This window comes from Bufo gargarizans, chromosome 4, assembly GCF_014858855.1.
Source record: "Bufo gargarizans isolate SCDJY-AF-19 chromosome 4, ASM1485885v1, whole genome shotgun sequence".
Lineage (NCBI taxonomy): Eukaryota > Metazoa > Chordata > Amphibia > Anura > Bufonidae > Bufo > Bufo gargarizans.
Window position 1 is genome coordinate 12837793 of NC_058083.1, and position 27319 is coordinate 12865111.

A 27319-nucleotide genomic window follows, 5' to 3' on the forward strand; every position below is an offset into this window, starting at 1 on the left:
CTTTATGTAGCTTGCGTAGAGCATTGTCTTTTTTTAAAAAAAAAGCTTTTTCATGAAATTGGCATTTTTTGTGATATTTTACATTAATTTAAGTTATTATATGCTGTTTATGGTTTTATTCCATAGGTTTAATTAATATTGCACGTAGGGTTCACTATGAAGAATACGCCAATAGGCGATTAAATATTCTAATATGCACTTTAGCACTTTATATCAAATCCCCCATTAATTGGTGGGTATTAAATAAGCTTTTTACATATGGCTCTATCATTAAATGCACTTTGCACTTTACTTTTATTATAATATAGTATTTAGTAATGTTATTTTATTGCACAGCAATTAGTTCTCACTGTTTTGTATTGCTATTTATTATCATGTGTAAATAATATATTTTTGCGGCATAGTATCTACTTTCAATATAGATGTTTAACCTTTCAGCGAAATTCATATAATGACCCTTATTTTTGTATTGTCTTAAAAAATCTGCCAAATTCATGTTTTTTCCATATGCCGATAGAGTTGAATGTTAGACACTACCCCTTAAATATTAACACATTTATTGAGTGGAATATTGTTCCCCATTCTCCTACCGGTCTAAGGTTCAATGGTGAAAGCCATCATTGTAAGGGATGAGATCGGCCCAGTGCGCATGACAAGTCAACGGTCAGCAGGCTTCCCTCTGTCTCCAAGGAGATCCGACGTCGGTGACGTCAGTCAGTACCGTGCGCGACACGTGACTGCCCTTGCCGGCGTTTGACTCGGGAGACGGCGGAAGTGAATACCAGGCGGCCGGCTTTGATGAGTCATGCGCCAACAAGGGCCGTCATTTGACACAATAGACTCTCCCCATTGGATATGACCTTATTTTAAATACCGATCATCCAGTCCCATCTAATTACTCCTCCTGAGGACGCAGAACGGCGAAACGTACGTCGGGGAGACTACATATTTATCCGGACCCTCACTGGTACGACATCTAATTTGTCCTTGGTTTGTTGTTTGGGAACATTCAGTACCTTACTGTGTCATTATGACTGTCTATTAGGAAGCGGGGTTATCGTCTAACTTCACACTGGGTTATTGTATAATGAGAAATCTCATTGTGCCCCATGCAGAGTGATCCCCAGAATCCCCACTTCCCATTATGATACTCACCACTGACAATCTTTTCCTTGTATGAGGTATACTCTGTTTATAATAGATGTAGTAACTTATTAGATTATCCACTAGAAGGCTTAGGCATTATTATATGAAATGTGTAATAGATGTGGAATCATGTTTATATTGAGATTTGTTAAATAAAGATTAAATATTTTTATATTGAACGGGACGTGTAGTACTCATTTAGTGTGGTGACATTGATATTTTTGAGTATCCCAGTAACAGCATTGTTACTATATCTGACCAATTAGGTATTTATTAACTATTTAAATGTGTTTCATGTAGAAATTTAACATGCTTCGCATTCGAGCCGAAACACGTGTCGCATCTGCACTGTGTCTCCTCTATGCTTGAGTAAAGCAGAGTTACTTTCAACAAGCTGTTAGCTGTAGATTTATAATGATATCCAGATGATGCCTAGGTTATTCCAACTTAGTACATATTTAATTTATACTCAGATATAGTCCTCCTGTAAGTACCTGGCCTTCCCCCTCTGTCCCCCTCTTCCTCACCCCCCTTTCCCCTCTTCCTCAACCCCCTTACTCATGCCCCCTTCCCCGTCTTTCTCACCCCCCTTCCTCACCTCACCTTCCGCCCTCTTCTTCACTTCCCCTTCCCCCCCTCTTCCTCACCTACCTTACCCTTCTGCCCCCTTCTTACTCCCAGTTCGGGACATGAGCCTCATAGTCCCAGTATTTGAGGCTCCTCAGGCTGTTTACATCAGCATACACACAGGCTCTGCAGGCCCGGCATAGCTGCTGAGAATCTGGAGGTTAGGCCCCGCAGCCCCGGGCTAGGGAGGCGGCGGGAGGCCACTCGCAGGAAGAGAGGGGCGGCCACACACACAGGACCGTCAGGCGGGGCTGGGATCACGGGTTTCCGGGACTGAAAGGGACAAGCGAACGGAGACCAGGTGGTCGGAGGGAGGCAGCGCCGCTCTCACGGAGGCCGGCCGGCCGGCCTGCTCAGCTCCACTACACCAGAGCTCAGCTACACTACACCAGAGCTTTCAGCCCGAAAATGCAGGCACATCTTAAAGCGGCCCCAGGGCCAGCGGTCCTGGGAAATTTCCCAGTATCCTGATAGGCCAGTCCGGCCCTTATTACAGCTTAATTTTTCTTAGCAATGTGGGCACATATAAACATGGGACCAACACAGATGCCTTTAGCTGCCAAGCACACATGCAACAGGTCAGCCAGTGTCATAGGTACAAATCTACTGACAGGGGCCCTTTAAATGCATTGCATCATAGCAAAAGAATTAGTGCAATTCTTATACCTGTGCATAAGCACAGCATTCCTCTTGCTTCTCCTCTTTACAACCCCAGAAACACCTTTCAGTTTCAGTTGCATACTATCTGTCTTCACTGCCAGGAATATATTGACTAAAATCTCATTTTTTTATATCAGTGTGAGGGTTTAGCCTTGTATTGTCAGTTGCATATTAGTGTGGTGTACCGCTTGCAGTGATCTATTTACTCATATTTTCATCCACACATTATTTCATCTTGTGTACGATGTCTTTGTAGTACATGTGGTCCGCTGCCGGCATCCTACAGTGTATGCATTTTTGCTGGGGTTTGCCATTAGCAACAGATCACATGTGGAAGATCTGCTACCCGGTCATAAATACGCTACAGTATTTGGAGTTTGAGCATTTCCTCCCAATAAAGCCACTCTATTCTGTGATTTTTCAAGAAGCAACTCTACATGCCTAGCAATCCGTTGGTATGCAAGCTAAACTTCCATCTGACCATGTTGCTGGTGATGCAGTCTCTGCCATACCACTTAGTGGATTCTGCTGCCTTTATGAAGGTCATGACATGTGCTCAGCCTCCCTGGAAGATACCTAGCCTGCATTACTTCTCCCAAAAAGCCATCCCTGCCTTGCACTCTCACATGGCAGAGAACATGGCCCGATACTTGCAATTTTCATTGTGTGGCAAGGTGCACGTTACAGACAATGACAGGATATGTCTTTCATGGCCAACTGGGTCAATGTTTTTTCATGGTGAGGCAGCACAGCAGGAAAGCCAGGTCCTTCCACTTCCCCTTTTGTCTCAGTCTGGTTCCCATACAGGTGGTAATCCACCTCCTCTACATCCTCCTCCATGGACATCTTCCATTCCTCCAGCAGGGCAGAGGATCACTACCACTCCCCCTCCTGTCATATGTGTAAAGTGAAGCATTGCTATTCAGTGTTTGAACTGATCGGCCTGGGCTAGGGTAGCCATGCAGCCAATCACTTGCTAAAGTGCATCAAGCAGCAAACATCCTGTTGGCTGTCCCTCTGCCGACTTCAACTGGGCAGGATGGTGAAAGATCAACAGCTTACGCATAATGCTGGCCGCTTTGTAGCTGTTGGATACCCACAAGGAGAACATGTAGAAGGAAAAGGAGAATGAGGTTGAGGAGCTGCCAGTGTAGCAGAAGCTTGCCACGTCAATGCCTCAACTGACTCCCCTGCAGTCAGTCATCTCCCACCAGCCCCGCTACCACAAGCAGCAATTAGCAGCGTTCAGTATCTTCAACATTATGGAGCAATTTTTTCATGTGCCATGCCAGGCTGAGACAAATCAGCAAATGGCGATAAACCGCCTCAAGTCAACACCCAGGTTCAGTCCTGCCTGGACTCTTACCTTTCTCTTACCCATACCGTGTTTCCTGACCTCATGGACTTCTTAGCAGGCAGAATGTAACAGTGGCCTGAACTGGCCCAGTATGCTCTCTCGGCTTTCTCTTGCCCAGCCTCCAGTATAACCTCAGACTGGCTTTTCAGTGTGGTAGGGAGCATTGTGACACCAAAATGAACAGACAAAGTTATACAAACATCGCTTTAGTCAAAATGAACAAGGCATGGATTCCTGAGTATTTTCGCACTCCCTTGCTGATGGTGCCCCATCATGCCTCTGTCTGCCTGCCTACCATAATGTTCTGTACCGTATGATACTGCTGCTTCCATCATGTCATTCTCTGCCTGCCTACCATCTAGTTATGACTGCTTCTGCCATTTTGTCACTGCTACTGTCTGTCTGCCTACCATCATTTCCCTTGCTGTATGACTGCTGTTGCTGCCAGCATGACACTGCTGCTGTCTACCTACCTACCCTTATCTTCTGTACCATATGGTTGCTGCTGATGCCACTTCTGAAGCTGCTATTCCGTGGTGCTTATCCCCTACTGTCACTTACATTATCCCTACTACCACTTCAATTACTACTACACTGTCATCACTACTACTGCTATTACTACTGTACCTCTAAACAGATGCACACACATAAATCTACAGCATTGTCATTTCCAGACTGTACTGCTACAGCTACTATTGCAACCCTGCTATTAACCTACCCTTTCCACACCCACACTGTATTTCTGGTGCACCCAATTAAAAAAGCATACTCTTGCAGGCTTGTTCAGAACAAGCTACTCTTTCTTCCAAAACTTGTGGGTGTATAAATATGGGCAGGCATTCTGACCCTGTTAAAGCATCATTTTTGGATACATATACAGAAGAGACACTCTTATTTCTGACAATAACACTGGTGCATATAAACAGGGGAAGGAATCTTCCCTGATTGAGGCATAATTTAGGATGCTTGGTCCCAACAATCCACTGTTTTATTTTCCCATAACACCATACGTTCTTTTTGTAAGCTTTGTAATATGAAAAAGCGTAACATGCTACGGCGCAATATGATTTTAAACACGCTTTATGTTTACACCGTCATACATGTGTTTACTCATAGCTATGTATGTCAGTGACACTATTTGCTATAGCTGTTATTGCATTCAGAAGCTTAGGGAGGGAAGGAAAGAAATACTCCTAGAATCTGAGTTCTATGAGACTAGAGGATGTTAGATACCAATTTTCAGGGCAATTAGAGCAACTTCAATTCATGTATAATCTTTGGCCACAAATTTAATCTTTCCAAAAATCAACAAATCGGACACGAAACAAATTAAAAAAGAAAAAAATTGCTCATCTATGGTATAGACCATCAATATCAAATTAAAGATGTCCAACTCCCAGCACCTCCCCCATTCAGCTGACTGAGAGGGGTCACTGCTTACCCATGAACTATATTTTTTGGCTGTATTGGTTAATATGTTATGCCATATATAAGACCTGAAAAAAATATCTGTATGTTTCTATGGTAGTATGAATGGCCAATTAAGCCCATAGTCAAAATTTGTGTGACAAGGGTCCTGAAAACAGTCATGTACATTAGGTCTTAGAGACCTATTAGATCACACAATTTTCGGGCCAATTATCAGAAACCTGCATTTATAGGTATTTTAATTCCTGATAATTAGACCATATAATCAAGCACCTGATCAACCGACGAACGAGGACGTTCACCAGCTCATTTGTTGGCTAGTAGGCACATTTCATCAGGATAAAAGATGTCTCATTATCAGCAACTCATCTCCCTGTGTAATCTGGGATGCATTGCCGATAATGAATAGGACTAAATGAGAGAGCAACGGCTGTGCTAGCGATCATTTCTCCGACACTCAGTTTACATCGGCCTGTGTAATCACACATCCATTGGCGCTCGCACTGCCTGAACATCGGTGGATATAAATCACATGCAAACTTTGTAGAACAAAGTATAATTCTATTTGTACTCTAGTTTTCTTCATTTCTATAGAATACTAGACATTTTGTAACAGAAAACAATTTCCATTTACAATTTTTTGCCCATTATCAGCAGACGTCTTGTACTTCTTCAGTGTCTGGCGAGCTCAATCATTGACATGCATATTTTACTTGATGAGGAACCGGCATATGAAATGAGTTACATAATAAATAAATAAGAAGACTCATCTAGATGTTATTCTTGATCCTCGCCTGGTACATTCATACATTCATTTAACAAAATGCTCTGCAATTGTGATAGGCAGATAGAAGGAACCCTCTCAAGCCCTCATCACTGTGATTGTTTTAATACCTGTTAAGCTGTTTATATGCCTCTTACTGCTACTGTAGCATAATGGTTTATTTATTCTTCAAACTCATCTGCATAATAATATCATCTCATTCTTCGTCTTGGAGAAGGTATGCTTGTCCTCTGTCCTTTCTCCCGCTATAATGAAAGTCATTTTGACTTCTCCAATGTTGGCATTCTTGTGTCGTGCTGTATATAAATATGTAAAATTGTTCGACAACAGATGTAGCCTGTCTTCCATTCCAGAGAGCCTTGGGAAAACAGACAATGTAGAGGAATAAAAATAAAAAAACGTATCAAAGACATTGGACCTACATTTACCCAACTTCGCAATGGCCTACATATGGTCGGCTGGATAAGACAGGATCAGAAAATGAAATTGTTTTGTATTTCCGAGAATTGCATATTATAGACATTTCTGAACCAATTCTCAGCCGAATTGTTAAATACAATCTTTACAAATAGTTCATAGCAGACAATATTATTTATAGAGAACTACCTCTGGCACCATTTTGTTTTTCTGTTTTGAGTTTGAATCCTTCTTGCACATACTGAAATTATGACTTTTATGTAAAGTGAGCGTTAGAAAACCCACTTTCATATCCTGGAGTGTTTTTTTTTTAGTTAAAGGGTTTTTTCGTGTTTTGAATATTGGTGGTGATACAGGATATTGCACAGGCTCAGTCTAGCCCACAGGGGAACAGTTGAATCCCCTGGTAAGCCCCTAGTCCCCACCTCCTGCAGAAGTAGCACATGGCACAGTAGAGTAATAGCAATACATATAGATAGGCAGCTTGCAAAATCTCAACAAGCCTATGTTATCATATAAAACAATGGATAGGTTATTAAACTACCCAGTTTATTTGTATAGATCCATCATGTGGTAAAGTCACAACCTACCCCAGGGAACCCCCAGGTGTACTTTTACACCTAAAGGTGTAAACCACATTGCATTAATGCAGATATATTATTAAGGTGTACCATTTCATAAATTTAGTGCAGACATACTAAGCAAAGCCAGACTTAAAACTGACACAAAAGCAACCTCAATGATAAATGACCCCTTTTATTTCAGTGGCGTAGCTAGAAATGATTAGGCCCCACAGCAAATTTTTTAATGGGGTATCCCCCTAGCAACTCCTTCGCAACCCGCTCCTTCACTGCAACCCCAATTCTTTGGCTAGTAGGGATGAGCGAATCGACTTTGGATGGAACATCCAAAATCGTTTTGCTTAAAACTTTGTTCTAATACTGTACAGAGCAGGAGCTCCGTAAGTATTAGAATATATTGGCTTAGATGAGCCGAAGTTATTACTTTGCGAAGTCATAGATTAATTTTTACTGTAAAAAAACTGGTACCTTGGAACCGAACCCGAGTTCAGGAAATGTTTTTATACAGTAAAAATTAATCTATGAAGTTATTACGCAAAGTCAAGTGAGACTTTGCGAAGTATCGTATTTTTTGCCCCATAAGACGCAATTTTTTATCCCCCAAAGTGGGGGGAAAATGTCCCTGCGTCTTATGTCGTGAATACTAATGAGCGCTTACATTATGGAAGTGTTAATTAGTACTGGAGGACCGGAAAGCAGTGAAGGCTCTGTACTCACTGCTTCCTGGTCCTCCGCTGTCGGCTGCGCTGTGGCTGCGCACAGAGTGAGGGCTCTCTGTGACCTCACGCTGTGCGCGCCGGTTCACAACACAGCCGACGTAGGAGAATGAAGAAGAGTGCTGGCGGTGTGGAGCGGCAGTGCCTGGAGCAGGAGAGGTTAGTGATTTTTTTATTTTATGTCATCTGAGGCATAGGACACACCTGAGGCAATGGGGGATGATAAAAATATGCATGTGGGCTGATCAAAAGCGGCAAGGGGCTGATCACAAGAGGCTTGGGGGCTAATATGAGACTTGGGCTAGTCAAAAGAGGCATGGGGGCTGATATGAGGCTGGGGACTGATCAAATGAGGCATGGGGGACTGATTTGAGACTGGAGGTCTGATTTGAGGTCTGATTGGGGGTCATTCACTTTTGGGTGTGAGCTGAGGTCTGATTCTGAGTCTGATCTGAGGTCTTATTGGGGTCTTATTAACATTGGGCATCTGATTGGAGCTGTGATCTGAGGTCTGATTAACATTGGGGGTCTGATTGCTGGTCTGACCTGAGGTCTAATGAAAAATACTTTTTCTTATTGTCCTCCTCTAAAACCTAGGTGCATCCTATGGACCGGTGCGTCTTATAGGGCGAAAAATACGATAATAACTGCGGCTCATCTGAGCCAATACATTCTAATACTGTACAGAGCTCCTGCTCCGTACAGTGTTAGAACAACGTTTTATGCAAATCGACTTTGGATGTTTCATCCGAAGTCGATTCGCTCATCCCTATTGGCTAGTCAAGATTGCTCTCTTAGACCCCCCTTGATCAGATACTAATGACCTATCCAGAGAATAATGTAGATCGTCAATACTTAAATCTCGGAAAACTCTATCAAACACGATGCATTCACTTTTTTTTTTCAGATCTAGTTGTAAATGAGTGTTAATGGTGACAGTCAGTGGGTGAAAGTATAATTTCTTCTGTCCCATGAGTCAAAAACGTGTCAGGCTCTCCTCTAGTGATGAACATTATCACTTTGACAGTAGCATGCATTGCAATTTCTTATGGACTGGATAGGGACAATATAAGAAATGTCAAAAAATTTAGTTAGTTTGTGTGCGTGCGGTTCAGATGCTTACTGTGACTTACTTGACACCATGATCTTGATGCTTGTAAATGTTTGGGTCATGGATTCATTAAATTACATTTTAAGGCACCCAAACCAGATGGGTTCTTGAATGAATATCATTAGTTTTCTCAAATTCTAGTGCCCTACCTAAAGAGGACTTTTCACCAGAATTAAACTTCTAAAGTAACTATACAGGCATGTAGAGCGGCGCCCAGGGACCCCCCTGCACTTACTGTTATACCTGGGCGCCGCTCCGTTCTCCCGTAATTGCCTCCGGTATCTTTACAGTTAGGCTCCACCCAGGGGAACCTGCCGTTGGCTCATTTTCCCATGCTGCAGCGCTGGCCAATCACCACGCTCAGCTCATAGCCTGAGAGAGAAAAAAGCCTCTCAGGCTATGAGCTGAGCGCTGTGATTGGCCAGCGCTGCAGCATGGGAGAAGGAGGCGCCGGCAGGTTCCCCTGGGTGGTGCCTAACTGTAAAGATACCGGAGGCAATTACGGGAGAACGGAGCGGCGCCCAGGTATAACAATAAGTGCAGGGGGGTCCCTGGGCTCCGCTCTACATGCCTGTATAGTTACTTTAGAAGTTTAATTCTGGTGAAAAGTCCTCTTTAAAGACATTTTCTGACTCTTTTTCATAGTCATCGGTATCTGATCGGTGGTGGTCCAACACCCGGGACTTCCACTGATTAGCTGCTTGAGAAGCCACTGGGACTCCTGTGAGCACTGCGGCCTTCTCACAGCTCACCAAGCACAGTGCCATACATTGTATAGCGGCTGTGCTTCGTATAGCAGCTCAACCCCATTCACTTAAACTGGACTGAGCTACGCCTAGGCCATGTGGCTGATGAACGTGACATCACTGGCTAGGGTAGTCATCAATCAGATATTGATGACCTATTCAGAGGATAGGTCATCCCTTAAAAAGTGTTGGAAAACCCCTTTAACATTACTAGTTCATCACATCTGTCTTGGTGCGGGTCCTTCAAAAGAAATGCTTGCCTTGAAGCTAAAATAACAACAACCTAAACTAAACTAAAACCAGATAAAGATCCACTTTTACCCTCAAGTTTTAGACTAATATCCTTACTTAATGAAGATAGGTTGAAGAGGGTGATAGGCAGTCTTGTTTCGCCGGTCAGGTTGGCTTTATGTCTCACAAGCAAACCAGAGATGCCACCATAAGGATTTCTGATTTGATGCAGGGAGCATAGTACCTCAGGTGCCCCCACTGTCCTTGGACGCCAAAAAAGCTTTTGTCCGGGTGCACTGGAATTTATTGGGGGTAACAGTAGTTACATTTGGCTTCTCTGTTTTTTTTTTTTTTTTAAGGCAATCACATCATTATACACATGTCCTACAGCACGAATATAGGTTTCTGTTCGGTTGGGACCAGGATGACCATAGGAACTTGTCAGGGCTGTCCTCTCTCTCCTCTGTTATTTATCCTAAAGCCATAAGACTTAATGAGGGGTTATGGGTATTAAATGTGGCAAGCATGTCTGTAAAATTGGTCAGTATGCTGACAATATCATTATCACATGTAAAAATACATTATCTTCTCTGAATAATTTGTGAGAAACAATATAAGAACATTTAATGGTGTCTTATTACAAGTTTAGTGAGTCTAAGTACCAAATAAAGGTTTGAAATCTCACCACGGATTTAGTTTATGCTTAAAAAAAAAATATATTAATATATGGTAACAGAGGAGGGCTTCTCATACCCTGGCATACATTTACCCAAATCTGTTGATACCACAATTATCTGCAATCCCTATGAATGACTGAGTTGTTTCAAAGAACAGATTCAGGTCCGATCAAGGGTCTCTCTCTCAAAGATAGCACAACTTAATGCTGTAAAAATGAATATTTGAATATTTTATGATTCATAAATATTCCAATTTTTTTTCCTAAGCATGTTATCGAGGGCTATCAATTCTTATGTGTGGAGTAATGAGCATCCAAGAGGGAAGAGTGTAATTATAAATAAACCTTTAAGGCAGGGTAGGATGGGTGTCCCAGATTTGTTTCTATATCAAAAAGTGGCCCTGCTTGAAATGATAAAACTGTATTGGATAAATGTGTCAGATCCTGTATGGGGTCAGCTTGAAGCATCTCATATATAAACCTACTCTCTAAAAGTACTATACATTTGTTGAGACTAACTGTAGTGTAATGAACAGAAATCAGCACTTGCATGGAGCGCCGCCTCCTCTTCAAACAGCTGATCTGAGGGGGTGCCGGGTGTTGGACGCCCACTGATCAGATATTGATGACCTATCCTGAGGAATTGGTATGTGAATTTAACCTCCACAGGAACTCCTTTCTCCAGCACTTTTAGATACATTCTGTCATGGCCTATGGTGTAGGCTGTGACACTGTTGCCACACTTGTGGTTGCCCGCGGCAACGTGTTGCTGTGAGAGCATGCGGTGGCAGTGTCTCGGCCTTCTGGGTGATTGCCGTGACATGGTTGCCACGCATGCTGTTGCCGGTGGTAACGTGCTTTGGTATGCTTGTGTGTGCACTTCCCCTTTAAGTGGCTTCTTTCCCCTGTCTAGTAATGTAAGGGTTAACTACCTTGCTGGGTGTGGTCACTTGTGCTTCTTATACCTGTGGCTTTAGGTCAGGAGGCAGTTGTACTCCAGCCTTGGTGTGTGCTGGAGTTAAGCTCCTTGTCTTGTTGTTCCATCAGTCCAGTGAGGGCCACCCTTGTGGTCATCAATGTTATCCCGGTGTCTCCTTCCCTTCCTGTCTTTATTTGTATGGAGTGGGTTATGTTCAGGGTGTTTGTATGTCTAGTTTGGTGTTACATGTCTGGTGGTGTTTGGTGTCCAGCATGTTTACAAGACATTCTCCTGTCTCATGTTATTGCAGCTATGGTGTCCTGGGTTCCTGTGTGGTTTGTGGTGTGTGCTGTGTCCTTTAATGTTGGTGTGGACAGCAGCACTAGTGCACGGGTTCCAGTCAGTGTGTCTGTGGCAGGTAAGTGTGTTATTGGTTTTGCTTACCTGCCATCTCCTTATGCTGTATGTGTTTCCCTCTCCTTGCAGCTTGGCCAGTGGAGACCCCTTTTTGTCCGTGTTGTGGAGAAACACGTTGTCTTTACCCTGATCCTAGTCCAGGGATTTCCTGAGGGTTAGTAGGGCCCCGAGGTTCCGGAGTATGAGCCATCCTACCATCTGGGTTGGCTCATACGGTTAGGAGTCAGGGTCAGAATTAGGGATGCTGTAGGAGGTGACCTGCTCCCTTATTCCTCCACCTGGCCTTGTTGTTTCCTAGTTGCCTCCTCATTGTACGGTAGGGATTTTCCCCCACTACCCACCGTGACACAGTCCTACTTAAACTCCACATAGGTTCCCGAAATCTAGCAATTATATGCGCTCAGAGTGCTTTTTGTATGTGAAGTATGGCTATCTATCTATCTATCTATCTATGAGGAATATGGATTAATATTTACTGTCAGCCATGTTCCCACACCAGCCATCAGCTGTAAGATAGCAGACGTAGTGAACTCCACAGGAGGACCCTGCTTCAAAGCCCAGCCATATGGCAGAGAACCTCTAGCAGTCCACCTTTGTTTACAATTTCTCACCTCCATTCAGCCAGCCAGGAACCCAGCTAATGGAACAAGAAAAACCTCTCTGCAGGGGTCTAGGCCATTCCCCAAGTTCAATCAAATTTAGCAGACAGCATGGAACCGGTGATTCATAAGGAATTATGAATCGCCTGGCAATCACAGGCACAAACCAGATATATATTTGTGTCCCTGTGGCCACGATGAACAGGCCCGTGATCATAGTCTGGTGGAGGTATGCCAGGGAGGGAAGATATACATATCTCCCCACAGAAACCACATAAAGGTACCAGGTTTGGACTTTACTTGTAGCCGGAACCCAGGCGGGTCTGTTAATCCCAGAACCATCTCCCTGTGACCTTCTGGTCTGGAGCTATGAACCCTAAAGGGTTTTGTGGGTCATTTGCTGCCAGCCCAGAAGAGGGGGAGTGGACCCTTCCCAGAGGCAGGAAGGGGCCAGCTACAGTTTAAAAGGTTTGTGCCAGCAAGCGGGCATGTCTTTTCTCTAAAGGAGGGTCACATCATGCCATGTGTTTAGAGGGACCTGCAACATGCTGAAATCACTGCCCTCCATGTGACTACAGCAAAAGACTCATCACAAACCAAAAGGACTCATCCATCTGGCAAACTGACTTTGCTCTGTTTAATCCTGTTTGTACCATACCACCTGTATTTGTAACCTCAGACCACTGTATATATCCTTGTGTGTATAGTGTATTAGTGAGCCCTTAAGGTGATTAAATGTATAATTTAATCTTGTGCTGTCTTGTATCTCGATCACGAATCCCCACGTCCATGTTTCGGCCTAGTTATAAGCTACCGGGGTTGGTTTCTTACCCTATATAATACTTTTAGCGGACCGGGCTTATATCAAACAAGGAACTGGTGGCAATCTTTCCGGCTGAGAATGCGGTTTCACTGGAGCAGTGCAAAGGCTCTCTCAGCTTGTTGCCTCTCTGTGCCAGTGTGGACAGGAGGAATCTGGGAAAACCGTACCAAGACTGACCTTACCAGCTCCGCCAGGAGGGTGTAAAGTCCCGCCTTGGTAACCAGTGACCATACCGTATATCGTGAGCTCTACGTAGTTGACATCCGACGTCAGTCGGGGTACGGTATTCGTCACACTATCGCGATTATATAAATAGCTCCTACCCCTTAAGGAAAAGGGTATGCTTCTATATATTTGTAAGTGGGGGAGGTTCTTAAATAAAAACTTCCAAATGTCTATTTGGCATCAAGTATTACAATAGTTATCACACTACATGAATCATATAGAGGCCACATGTAAACTTCGGTGGAGTTGGTACTTAACTCCAGCTTGGATACCAAGCCACTGAGATCAATGTTTGAGGATCTGCTGATTGCCCAGTAGCCTCCTACATACTTGGCGGAATTGTCCTAAATTAAAGAGATTTTGGGACAAGGTCTTTGGGTTGATATCCAAACTCTGCTCCATTAATATATCACCACTTCCAAAATTGGTTCTCTTGGATTTAACTATGGAGATTGTATCACTCAGTTGTAGAGGGGTGGTCATCAAATTGTTAATAGCACCTTGATAGCGCAGTAAAAGGATGAGGGCATTCCCTCATTAGAGGAGGCTACAAGGCTGGTTAATAGCTGTCATTCACTTGAAGTGTGTACAGTATGTAGGAAACAAAAGAGGGATATGGATGGTATGGACAGCTAATCTACTTTCCACCACTTAAATTATTAGCTGTAAGTATGGGAAGTCTGCTCCTTTTTCTCTTCTTTTTGCTTCTCTTTCTGGGTCTTCCATTTGCCTAATATTTAACAAAAAGATCTTATGTGATCCTGTTAAATGTCTAGTTTTCTGTACTGTGCATCATAACAACAATAAAAGTAGTATAAAAAATATAATTATATCACCTTCTCACTCCGCATTTACAATCACGAAATTTGGCACACAGGTACATCATGTGTCTGCAAAGGTTTTAGACCGGGTCTCAGCTCTCTAGCACGTACCGCTCCTGAGATATTCCCAAATATTGCACCATTACATGACCTACATTAGCCAATGGAGGTTTTACACCAGGTTTCCATAACAACCCAGTCATTTTTCTTCACTGCTATAGGTCAGATTTAAAGGGGCAGGGCACTGTGGAGGTCACAGTTAAGGGAGCTGAGTGCTGTGGAGTTCACAGTTAAGAGGGAAGGCTGCTGTGGAGGTCACAGTTAAGAGGACGGTCCGCTATGGAGGTCAGTGTTAAGGAGCAGATTGCTGTAGAACCCACTGTTAAGAGGACAGGGTGTTGTGGAAATCACTGTTAAGGAGATGGAGTACTGTGGAGGTCACTAATAAATGGGCGGCCGCTGTGGAGGTCACTGTTAAGGGGGAGGAATGCTGTGGAGGTCACTGTTAAAGGGGTGGGCGCTGTGGAGGTCTCTGTTAAGGGGACAGGGAACAGTGGAGGTCACAATTAAGGGGACGATCTGCTATGGAGGTCAATGTTAAGGGGATGGGTGCTGTAGAGGTCACTGTTAAGGGGACGGAGTGTTGTGGAGGTCACATTCTAAGGGAACAGAGCTCTGTGGAGGTCACTGTTAAGGGGCGGGATATTGTGGAAATAACTGTTAAAGAGACGGGGTACTGTGGAGGTCACTAATAAAGGGGCGGCCGCTGTGGATGTTACTGTTAAGGGGTAGGGCCGCTATGGAGGTCACTGTTAAAGAGGAGAGTACTGTGGAGGTCACTGTTAAGGGAAGAGGGGATTGGAGGCCACTATTAAAAGGGCAGCGGGGTACTGTGAGGTCACTGTTAAGGCAGCGGGATACTGTGAGGTCACTGTTAAGGCAGCGGGATACTGTGGCAGTCACTGTTAAAGGGGCAGTCGGTGTGGAGGTCTCTGTTAAGGGGGCCGAGAATTGTGGAGGTCACAGTTGAGGGGACTGCAACCTTGTTAAGAGGTGGGTGCTGTAGAGGTCACTGTTAAGGTGGCGGGCCCCCGTGGAGGTCACCATCAAGGGGGTGGGGTGCTGTGGAACTCACTGTTAAAGGGTCAGGCTGCTGTGAAGGTCAAAGTTAAAGGGGTGGGCTGCTGTGGAGGTCCCATTTCAAGGAGGCGGAGAACTGTGAGGGGGTCAGTATTAAGGGGTGGGGGTCTGTGGAGGTCACTGGGTGGGGAAGGGGCTCTCATTCATCATTTTCTGCCTCTTTTAGGCGTTGAAAATGGTCTAAATGTAAGACAGCTTGGAAGCTGTGTTACATTTAGAACTGGCGCTGAATGCACGAAAGTTATGGAGAGGCAGGTGCCTCTTCATACCTTCGGTGGAACCACCGCCAGTTATAGGGCTTTATAAAGAACGGCATCTAAAATGCAGGTAGTAATAAATGTGCCCCTTTGTTCACACTTCCATTAACTATTTTCCACCAAGACGGACAGAGAAGCATAACATCTTGAGTTATTCTGTTAACAAAGACATAAACCTGACTGACAAATTGCAAGTCAATCAGATCCATCAGAATATCTTAAGATCCATTAGGATCCTGTAAAATAAAAGCCACATCAGGGTGAACAGAGCCTAATATATATAGAGGCTCGAAATACTTATCTGAAAAGGTCATCCACAGTCTAGCCTATTAAATCCAACAAAATTAATCCCTGAGGAGGGTGTAAAAATGGAAAGGCTGTTGAAAGCATAAATCATCTCATCAGTTTTGGTTATAAAAATTGCCTAAATAGACTATGTAACAGAAAAGAAATACAAAGTCTGAGTTACGGGGCAGTACAAATGCATAAATAATTAAATCCTTTAATGAACTATAGGGACCTAAATGCCCCCAGGTTCTCTGAATATTGCAGAAAAAAAAAAGTTGAGAAAAATTGGCAATAACATGAAGAATAAGTAAATGGTCATCATTTTTTTTTTTTGTAGGGCCCCCAAACAATGTCAGAGAGTGTCCCATACCCAACAAGGCCAGACAGTGAAAACTGTGCACACGTAATACACATACTAGATCCTGTGAGTACCCCCCAGACAATACATAAAGTATATATAAGTCTCTCTCTCACTCAGTCTCTGTCTCTCTCTCAGAAATGAATTGTGTCTGAACTGTCTTAAAAGATTTGCTCATCTCTAATACAGATATGTCCTTCCTCACCTTTCCTTTTTTTATGACATGATTTTCGATAATGTGCCATGAGATGTCTATCCTAAGTAAGTGCATGTGGCCACCCAGTGGCTGTTATGTGTATTGCAGCCTGTCCAGGGTTTTGTTAGTGTGTTGTGAAATTGTATAGAATTTGATTCATGAAAAATAATACATAATAATTAATGAATCATCATAGAATTTTGGACCTACCAGAATTGGGGTTTAATGTTGGCTATTCACTTTATACAATGCTATGTCCTTTAGTGATTACATTATAGTGTTAATCACGATAACCAACATCCTCACAAAATTCATGGATTCTGAATATCAAACAGCTGATATATTCATTTACAACTTTGAGGAGGATTTCTGTCTCTGAGTGACCTCCCGCCTCCACAGTCTCATCTCTATGGTATTTATTTTCGAAGCTAACCTTTTCTTTACATCTTGGACTATATTTATAGTCAGCCCTCCCATTGGGTCTTGTTTATTTGTACATTATATTCATGGACTTTGAGATCTTTTATTTATCCAGCTCTGTCATGGAGACACATCAGGTTGACTTGAAGTTAGAATTTTTATGTTTTCCACAGATTTGTGCATAAATTATAAATGAGGATTCCTTCAGCAAGTTCAAGTAAAGGACAAAATGAACTTTTGAACTCAGCAGAAGGAAAGAAAAGGCTTTTTACTTCCTCTGTCAACTTGTAGTCACCTTACAGTTCCTTTTTCTTTTTTTTTAAACACATTACACTCCAAATGTTACATCAGACCGGTATTAACATTTAATCAGCTTGTATGCTTTAGTGCGGGGAAAATAGCTCTCCGATGTGACTTGCTCAATAAGGCGAAGAAATGCAACTGCTAGAAAGCACTGGGCACTCGCAAATGTTCACAGTGTAAAACCCACCTGGAGAAAACAATGGACATTTATTAAAACTGCTCTACAGTGACTACTGGAAAAAGGCTTTGTAACCTGTAGAAACTGACCAAGGTGTCTTAAAGGGTTTATCCCAACAGTAATATTCTAAAGTTTTCAAACCAGCCCCTGGAGATGAATATTTTTGTAATTGCATGTAATTAAAAATGTATTATAGCTACTGAGTTATTCACTAACATCTATCTGTATAGCGCCACCTGCTGTTTGCTCATTTTCTAATTTCTCTGTCCTGCTTACTTAGATGGAAGCACATGCTCAGTTCCATCCTTCAACTGCCACCAGGCGTAAAAGACAGCACCTGCCCTCTGAGTAAGTATTTCAAACTGCCAGCTTAAAAAAAATCTAGCAGAACAATTGGAGAAATTGAGGGGTACTATCTCTACTTGGAGAAGAGGGCACCTTAGTTGGTGTGAGGAGACTTACAGGCCATACAGGCTCCTCTGGAATTCTGGGAAGAAATGGATGCAAATGAGCTCTTAACTAGAGATGGCCTTGCGGTTCGCCCGGCGGTCGTTTTGCGGCGAACTTTGCTCGTTCGCTGTTCGTCGAACATATGGCAATATTCACGCCCGCCAAATTCTTTTACATTGTGAAGAACTTTGACCCATGACACATCCATCAGGAGGTACAGGACAGCCAATTGAGAAGTTTCAGCCGCCATTTTACATTCAGTCTTTTGCCAGTGTAGGGAGAGGTTGCTGTGTGGAGCAGGGACAGGCTGTTAGGGACACAAAAATCCTTTTAAAGGGAACCTGTCACCGGGATTTTGGGTATAGAGCTGAGGACATGGGTTGCTAGATGGCCGCTAGCTCATCCGCAATACCCAGTCCCCATAGCTGTGTGTGCTTTTATTGTGTATAAAAACCAATTTGATAAATATGCAAATTAACCTGAGATGAGTCAGAGCTTGAAAATATGACTCTTCTCTGGTCACACAAGTAAGATATGACTCTTTTATGTTAATTTGCATATGTATTAAATCGTTTTTTTTTACACAATAAAAGCACACAGAGCTATGGGGACTGGGTATTGCGGATGTGCTAGTGGCCATCTAGCAACCCTGTCCTCAGCTCTATACCCAAAATCCCGGTGACAGGTTCCCTTTAAGGACTGGTATAGGTGTGCTATCGATAGGTGTGACTTACTGAGGGGTGTAATATACTTGCAATATACTTTCTAACATAGAAAGTATATTATAGTGCATTTGTATTGTGCAGCAGTTGTGTGCGGTTTTGCTGCGATACTGCAGCCACACAGAGTGACAAACACTGTTGGAACAAATAATTTCTACTGGTGGGATTTACCAGCTGCCCCCCATAAAAACTGATTGAGGCAGGGGTGTCATATACCTTCTTCCACAAATACTGCTCTTCTATAGGGACTTTTGTCACAGGGTCATTTTGAAAATGACAGGCAGAGGAAGAGGCAGACCATTCCGCAGGTAGGGGTCGGGCAGGTGCACCAGGCCGCAGCCTAAGTGGGAAGTTGCAGAAGGAGCGTGCGATTATGTCAAAGGACGCATCAGAGTTGGTTGAGTGGCTCATTTAGCCTTCTGCACCCTCCTCATCCTCTGTATCTGCACCCTCTTCACTTTCTGCTGTGTGCACACCCAAAGACACCACCACCACCACCATATCCCCTCCGCTCGAGTCAGAGGAACTATTTTCCCATCCATTACAAGACCTTACTGATGCGCAGCCATTATTGGCATTGGATCAGGAAGAGGAGGTATCAACGGTCGCCACCCAGCAGTCTGACAACAGTACCCAGATCAGCTCAAGGAGGGTGGTCCCCGCTGTTGCTGCCTACTCTAATGTCTCTAATGATCTCTAATGTCTAATGGTAAGACACAAGGCTTGAAGGTTTGGGGGATACAGAAGGTACGGAGCTCTCCTAGGCAGGGCAGTGTGGACCGCAAACTTCAGCAAGAGGAGACGCGGTGGATATACCGCCTCCATTCTCTGGCCCCTAATGGGCTGAATGAAGGATTCACCTTTACATCCTTTTTGTAAATATTAGAATAACTGGCTTCTCTGGTTTTTTGTATAAAATAGAGATAACCCAAATGATCTCTAAAGGAAGTCAACCACTGGGATCAGAATAATATGTTCCCTAAATATAATTTTGGGGACAGGGGCTAGATCGCGCCAAATTAAGGGGACATAGGCATATTAAGCACTATCGTCCAGTCAATAGACCTACCATTTCTTACCTGGAGAGATGTCATCTGTCTTGTGGGTGGTCTCCCGATTGTTGGATAGAGATGTCCTGGTCGTTGGCTCCCTGGCAGGATAAGAGTCCATCTGTAAGAGAAAATGAGCATAAATAAATAAATAAATATACATCTATTACAAAAGCTATACTTAAGATAATTACGCCAAAGCGGCGCATAGGGGCATGTTGATAACATTGATATTGGATATATACAGGATACGGTGGGGGTCATGAGTATTCACCCCTAGTTTAGACATCTAATGAGAGTGGGACATGCCCCAAGCCTATATGTATTCATTTAGTCGCCAGATATGGTGTATCACTGTAAATTTCTTATATTAAGTTCAAAATAGTTAATGTAGATCTGCAACATACATAGTCCTTACCCTAATAAATATAATAGAACTTGGATATAGCGGACACTTGGTTTAGGAATACAAAATAATTATTTAGCCCTTACCTTGGGTGCAGTATTTTGCAGAATGGACCTGCATGTAAGATAGAGGCGTGCATGGATCCCTAATTGAATATAAGTTCGGACGAAGTATAGCTTAATGCCTGGATGCGAGGAGTCATCACCTGGAGTATGCGCAATAACCTGGAAACAGGACCGGGATAACAAGAAGGATTGCGCATGCGCGAAAAGATGCGACCTTTGACTGACATTAGTGCCGGCAAGGCGCACGCGCCGCGCTTCGTGGGTGAGATCACAGACGCATAGCCATGACCACAGGGAAGCCCGGCCTCAAAGTAGGAGGGTACAGATGACGCGGACATACTCCTCATATGAGACAGCTATAGAGATTGGCTGATCGCGATAGTCAGCCGAAACCGAGGGTTTAAATGCCTAGACCCCGCCCCCAACATTTGAACCTGCAAGTTTCCCCTGAAGACGCCGAATCGCTCGGCGAAACATGTAGGGAAGCAGGACTTTAGTTTTTAGGCAGGAAGGTCATACAGTGAAATTGAATTGATGCATGTGGGCACAGAGTGTGCGGCTTCAACCCCTTAGGGTCACACTAGTTTAGAAGTGAATCACATCTCAGCAATATAGATTGTTATCCCGTCTATGACCTATTCCTGATAGTTTTAATTTGATCCCTAGACTTATATGTTCTTTTCAGTTGCAAAATAATAAAGATTAATTTTAATACTTTGCCGGGAGGCTGCAACAACGCGCTAAGGTCCTAGAGACCACCTGATTTTTCTTCTCTTCTTGGTGATGAAGGGGGCGCTGATGATGTGTCTATGGATGTCACGTGGGTGCCCACAAGAGAGGAAGAGGAGGGGAGTTCAGAGGGAGAGATGGAGCAGCAGGGAGGAGAAGGAGGAGAAGCAGGCAGAACTTAAAGTGCACAGGAGGCAAAAAACAGACTGCTAATGTATCTGGAATGAGCTATCCACAATGCACGGTCACATCTGGTGCTCCCAGGACGCCGGCACATGGCTCTGCAGTTTTAACGTGTCCGTTGCTGACAATAGTGTTGCCATCTGCAGCCTGTGCTGTCAACACATAAGTGGCAGTAAGCCCAACACTCACCTAGGGACAACCGCCTTAAGAAGGCACCTGGCCTCCCATCACCAAGCTCAGTGGGAGCAACACCGTCAGAACCCACAAAGCCACACTCCTGGCGCTCCCCGTCCTGCCTCTTATCCTTCTCCTCTCTCCTCCCAGTTGTCCTTCACTCCACCTTCCACCATGCCATTGTTGCGTTCATCTGGCAAAAGGCAGGCTTCCTTGCCCCAAATGTTCGAGCGAAAAAAGATCATGACTTCGGATAACCCTCTTGCCCAACGGCTGACCGCTGGCTTGTCAGAACTGCTAGCCTGCCAACTACTGCTGGACTCGGAGGCCTTTTAGAAAATTTGTGGCTATTGGAACACTGCAATGGAAGGTTACTGGAAGGAAATTTTTCTCCCAGAAGGGCATCCGAGAGCTATATGGCCATGTTCAGCGGCAAGTAAATGTATCACTGGCACACAGTGTCAGTGCCAATATACATCTGACCACAAACACATGGTCTAGCAAACACGGGCAAGGAAGGCAAATACACCGGTCCTGCACTCCTTTCAGCTTTGCGGTCACAGGTCGATCAGTGGCTAACCCCGCTCAATTTGACAGTTGGTAAAATGGTGTGCAACAACGGTGCCAATCTGCTGAGTGCACTGAAACAGGGCAAAATGACACACGTGCCTTGCATGGCACATGTTCTGAACTTAGTAGTACAGCGATTCGTTGCCAAATACACCCGGGTCCAGGACGTCTTGCAGCAGGCCAGGAAAATCTCTGGCCATTTTAGAAGATCTCACACAGCCTGACACCACCTGCCCTTGAGACGTCTGATTTTAGACTTCCCGACGCAATGGAACACATTGTATATGCTTGATAGACTGCTCCAGCAGAAACGTGCAGCTAACGACTACCTGTACAAACTCTGCGGCAGGACAGGTTCTGGGGAGATTGTTTTTTTTTTCACTGCGCCAGTGGCTTCTCATGCATGCAGACTTCTGCGGCCATTTGATGAGATCACCAAACTGGTCAGTCGCAGCCAGGGCACCATAAGTGACATCGTACCTTTTGCCTTCTTTCTGGAGCGTGCATTGCGTCATGTCATTAAGCCGTCGAGGAGCAGGAGCAGGAAGATGAGGAAGTCGCAATGCTGGATGAAATCCCATGGGGGGCTATTCCATCTGAGACAAGTCAACAACAGGAGTCTGAAGAGGAGTCAGAGGAGGATGGTGCCAGGGCAGAGGAGGAGCAAGAAGAGAATGCTTTAAACGTTCCTGGGATCCCTGGTGATGCTCGTGGCTGGGGGGAGGAGACTGAGGACGACATTATCCTGGACGATGAGCAGGAGCCAGGCCACTCCACCGCTTCTAGTTTAGTGCAAATGGGGGCCTTTATGCTCCAGTGTTTGAAGAGGGATCCCCGTATAAAAAGCATAAAGGGCAAGGACCAGTACTGGGTGGCAACGTACTTAGACTCCCGGTACAAACACAAAATGGCGGAAATGTTACCAACCTCACAGAGGGCTGTCCGAATGCAGCACTTCCAGGCCTTGCTTCGAGAAATGCTGCATTCTGCTTTTGCAGGTGCTGGCAGAGGAATTTCAGCTCACAGAGAAATAATTGCGGGTACCAATACAACAGCACATGAAAGAAGAGGGAGGTTTATAGATGTGTTGGTTACTTCGGATATGAGATCATTCTTGCAGCCACCCCATCGACAGCCGTCCCCCGGATCCAGCCTCAGGTAATGCCTAGACCGACAGGTGTCCGACTAAATCGGGTTAACGGCCGATGTGGACGCTCTGAGAGGCGATGAACCCCTTGACTACTGGGTGTGCAGGCTTGACCTGTGGCCAAAGCTGGCACAATTTGCCATGAAACTGTTGGCTCAGTGTCCTGTCCGAAAGGACATTCAGCGCAGCAGGGGGGATTGTGACCGATAAACACACTCGCCTAGCTCACGACAATGTGGACTACCTCACATTTCTAAAAATGAATGAGGCATGGATCTCGGAGGAATTCAACACATGTGACGAGTTGACCACGTTTGATTGAATTTCCACATGACATCCCACAAATATGTGCCACCACCCAGAACAAATCATGGTCCCTGTCTTAGGTAAATACAGCAGCATAAAAGGCCTTTTATGTCCATTGAATGCCATATTTATCCTGTGACCGCCTAATGTTCCTCCAGCCACAGAATCCAAAGTTCTTTGCTGTCAGGTGAATGCCTATTGCCTAATTTTTGGGGCCTGTACTGGCCGACAGTTACATTTTTTTATCTATAGCCACATAATCACACCCTTGTCTCACTCCTCTGGCTCTCATTATGGTGGCGTATGAACCGCATTCACCATAAGGACCTTCTAATGTCACAGGGTCATGTGACTGTGCCCCCCACCCTATACTGTGCTCCTCACCCCGTACTGTGCCCCCTTATACCCTGCATTATGTCCTCTTACCACACCCTGTGCAGTGCCCCTAGTCATTCCCTGTACTGTGCCCTCTTATACCCTTTTATCCAGTGACGGTATGTCGCTGTTATCCGGTCACCGTATCCAATAACTGGATGGCCATAACTGTATCCATTTCCATTGCACTCGCCATCCATTTTTAGACCTAGCAAGAGCGAGAAAAAAGATACAGATTGCGGTGCTAAGGACCTTTGCGCCACAATCTGTGTCAGAAATACGCCTAACATAGATGTTTTTCTATATAATAAATGAACACCTAATTGTATTATTATTCAGGGGTAGAGCTAATATCTTTAGATTATATCGTTTCTAGTGTATTATACTGTGCCCTGTATTTCCCAGTAGAAAATGATCCTTGGGAAACACAGTCCTCATCCCTCACCACCAGGACCAGGTAGCGCTCTGTCAGTACATGGCAGCCTCCCTTCTACGCCACGCTTCTCCCCTATGTACTGGTGCTTATTCTGACACTAGGGCTGGGTTCACATTCTACTTTTGCCATCCATTAAATGCATACCAAAAATGTATGCGTTAACAGATGCCTCAGACTTATGCCGTACAGTGGCGTCCGTTCACCATACAGTTCCATGGTAGAAAAAAAAATTACGTTAACGTATGCATTTTTTTAATAGACTCTGCAGGATACAAAAAAGTGGAGTGCTGCACATTTGTATACATCAAACCGATAGGAAATACAAATTTTCTAGGCTCCAGCAGGCCACATTTTTGAGAGTTTACCTTTAAGACGCATAAAAATGGCTCCTAATTAAAATACATATTTTTGGTGGGAATTTTTGCCAATGATCCCCCTCTGGTATGTCACTGTCCATGTTGTGGGACTATTTGTGCACTTCTAGTAAGTATTTGCTGGCTGCAAATATGAGCTGAAGGTTTTTCAGGTTTGCCTGCCATTAAAGTGAATGGGGCTCGCCGCGAACTTGCGGTTCACTGAACATTTGATCGCATTCACGCGATCACGCTTGCGGACCGTCCTGGCCGATGTTGGTCCATTACTATTCTTAACAATCTCTGCCTCTAATGTCACCAGAAAGGGGAGATCTCTTGATCTCTGGAGGTACAGGGCTGGTTCTAGTTTTGTTAGAAGGTAGTTGTCATGTATTAGATTATTTATGATTTTCATTTTTTACATTAATCATGGGATAACCCCTTTAATATTGTTGTGTATTATTGTATTGTGCTATTTGATGTTCTGAGGCCCAAATACAAACTCTGTTAAAACAACCCCCGACCTTCCATGTGCCATTTAGAATAATGGTGTCTTCTTATGCGGCACAGGAGCTTTGGGCCCCCTAAGGCACAAGGGCTCAGGTGCCATTTCTATAGCTACTCCCTAGAATATTACATTTCCCATGGTATAAATATTAAAACCAAGGCCTGATAACTTTGAAGCATTATAGAAGACATTTATCATCCCTAGGATGGCTGCATACTAGCGTAAAACAGTTGCAAAGTTTCATCCACACCCAAATTTCTCATTTTGAAATTTTTGGGGACAGTTTAGGCCAAAAAGTGGCCAGAGTATGGAGTGGGCAGTGTGAGCCTGAGCACATTCGCTACAATCTATGACAGGAAACTGGTGTAGAACCCTTGCTGGTGTAGATTTCAGTTCTGGTGCATGGGCCTTCAAAGATGCACTATAGATACTCAGTCAGAGATGTGCACCTCTTAATAATTGTGGAGCAGCTGACAGATTAAGCCTCAGAAAAAACAAACTTCAGCACCAAGGGTAGTTCCTGATAAAAATATCTTCAAGTCCACAGAGCAGCACCACTATACGTTTCGGGCTATGAATTATTCTTATTCATGGCCATGAAGATAAATGTCCCCTTCTATCTTTATTTGAAGCAGGGGTGGGAATACCACCTTTACAGCCTTTACGGGTTCCTATGGTCTTGCAGGTAACAGGGTCACTGTAACATCTTTGTTTGCAATACTTTTCACATACCATAGGTGTTGACTAGTATTCAGCGAATCAAAGCCAAATGAATGAACTCCGATAAGAATTTCAGGAAAAATGAAGCTGAATTTCCTTGCGCTTCCTGGTAACTAATCTATTTTTCCTGAAAAAACAAAAACATTCTTCCAATTGTAGCATCAGATGCCATGATCAGCAATGAACGCGGCATCGGAGGGGGTTCAATGACAGGGTGCGGTAAGATTGCGCCCGCTATATACAAAGGAATGCCCTTCGAATTTTATTTCTTTGTGGAATTCGGCAAAGCAGCCAAATCAAATTTTCCACAAATTTCGCTAAGGACTCCAATTAGTCACCATACAAATTCAATTCATTACTCTTACATGCTAGCAAAACCTTCAACAGGCTGTAATATACACGTATAGGATATTAACAGCTCCCAACAGCATATCGCAAAATCCTATTCATATTTTTTTCAATGCTTGTGCCACTCATGTAAGGATACAATATGTTGAGTCTAGCGGAAAGGTAAGGATAAAGGTTATATTTGCAACTAGTCACATTGTCCTCTCCATTCACTGCTAAGTTAGTTCCCAAAATTGCACATCAAACACGATCCTATCAATACAGTGGGATGCGAAAGTTTGGGCAACCTTGTTAATCGTCATGATTTTCCTGTATAAATCGTTGGTTGTTATGATAAAAAATGTCAGTTAAATATATCCTATAGGAGACACACACAGTGATATTTGAGAAGTGAAATGAAGTTTATTGGATTTACAGAAAGTGTGCTATAATTGTTTAAACAAAATTAGGCAGGTGCATAAATTTGGGCACCACAAAAAAGAAATGAAATCAATATTTAGTAGATCCTCCTTTTGCAGAAATTACAGCCTCTAAACGCTTCCTGTAAGTTCCAATGAGAGTCTGGATTCTGGTTGAAGGTATTTTGGACCATTCCTCTTTACAAAACATCTTTAGTTCATTCAGGTTTGATGGCTCCTGAGCATGGACAGCTCTCTTTAAGTGACACCACAGATTTTCAATTATATTCAGGTCTGGGGACTGAGATGGCCATTCCAGAACGTTGTACTTGTTCCTCTGCATACAGTACAGACCAAAATTTTGGACACACCTTCTAATTCAAAGAGTTTTCTTTATTTTCATGACTATGAAAATTGTAGATTCACACTGAAGGCATCAAAACTATGAATTAACACATGTGGAATTATATACATAACAAAAAAGTGTGAAACAACTGAAAATATGTCATATTCTAGGTTCTTCAAAGTAGCCACCTTTTGCTTTGATAACTGCTTTACACACTCTTGACATTCTCTTGATGAGCTTCAAGAGGTAGTCACCTGAAATGGTTTTCACTTCACAGGTGTGCCCTGTCAGGTTTAATAAGTGGGATTTCTTGCCTTATAAATGGGGTTGGGACCATCAGTTGCGTTGTGGAGAAGTCAGGTGGATACACAGCTGATAGTCCTACTGAATAGACTGTGAGAATTTGTATTATGGCAAGAAAAAAACAGCCAAGTAAAGAAAAACGAGTGGCCATTATTACTTTAAGAAATGAAAGTCAGTCAGTCCGAAAAATTGAGAAAACTTTGAAAGTGTCCCCAAGTGCAGTCACAAAAACCATCAAGCGCTTCAAAGAAACTGGCTCACATGCGGACCGCCCCAGGAAAGGAAGACCAAGAGTCACCTCTGCTGC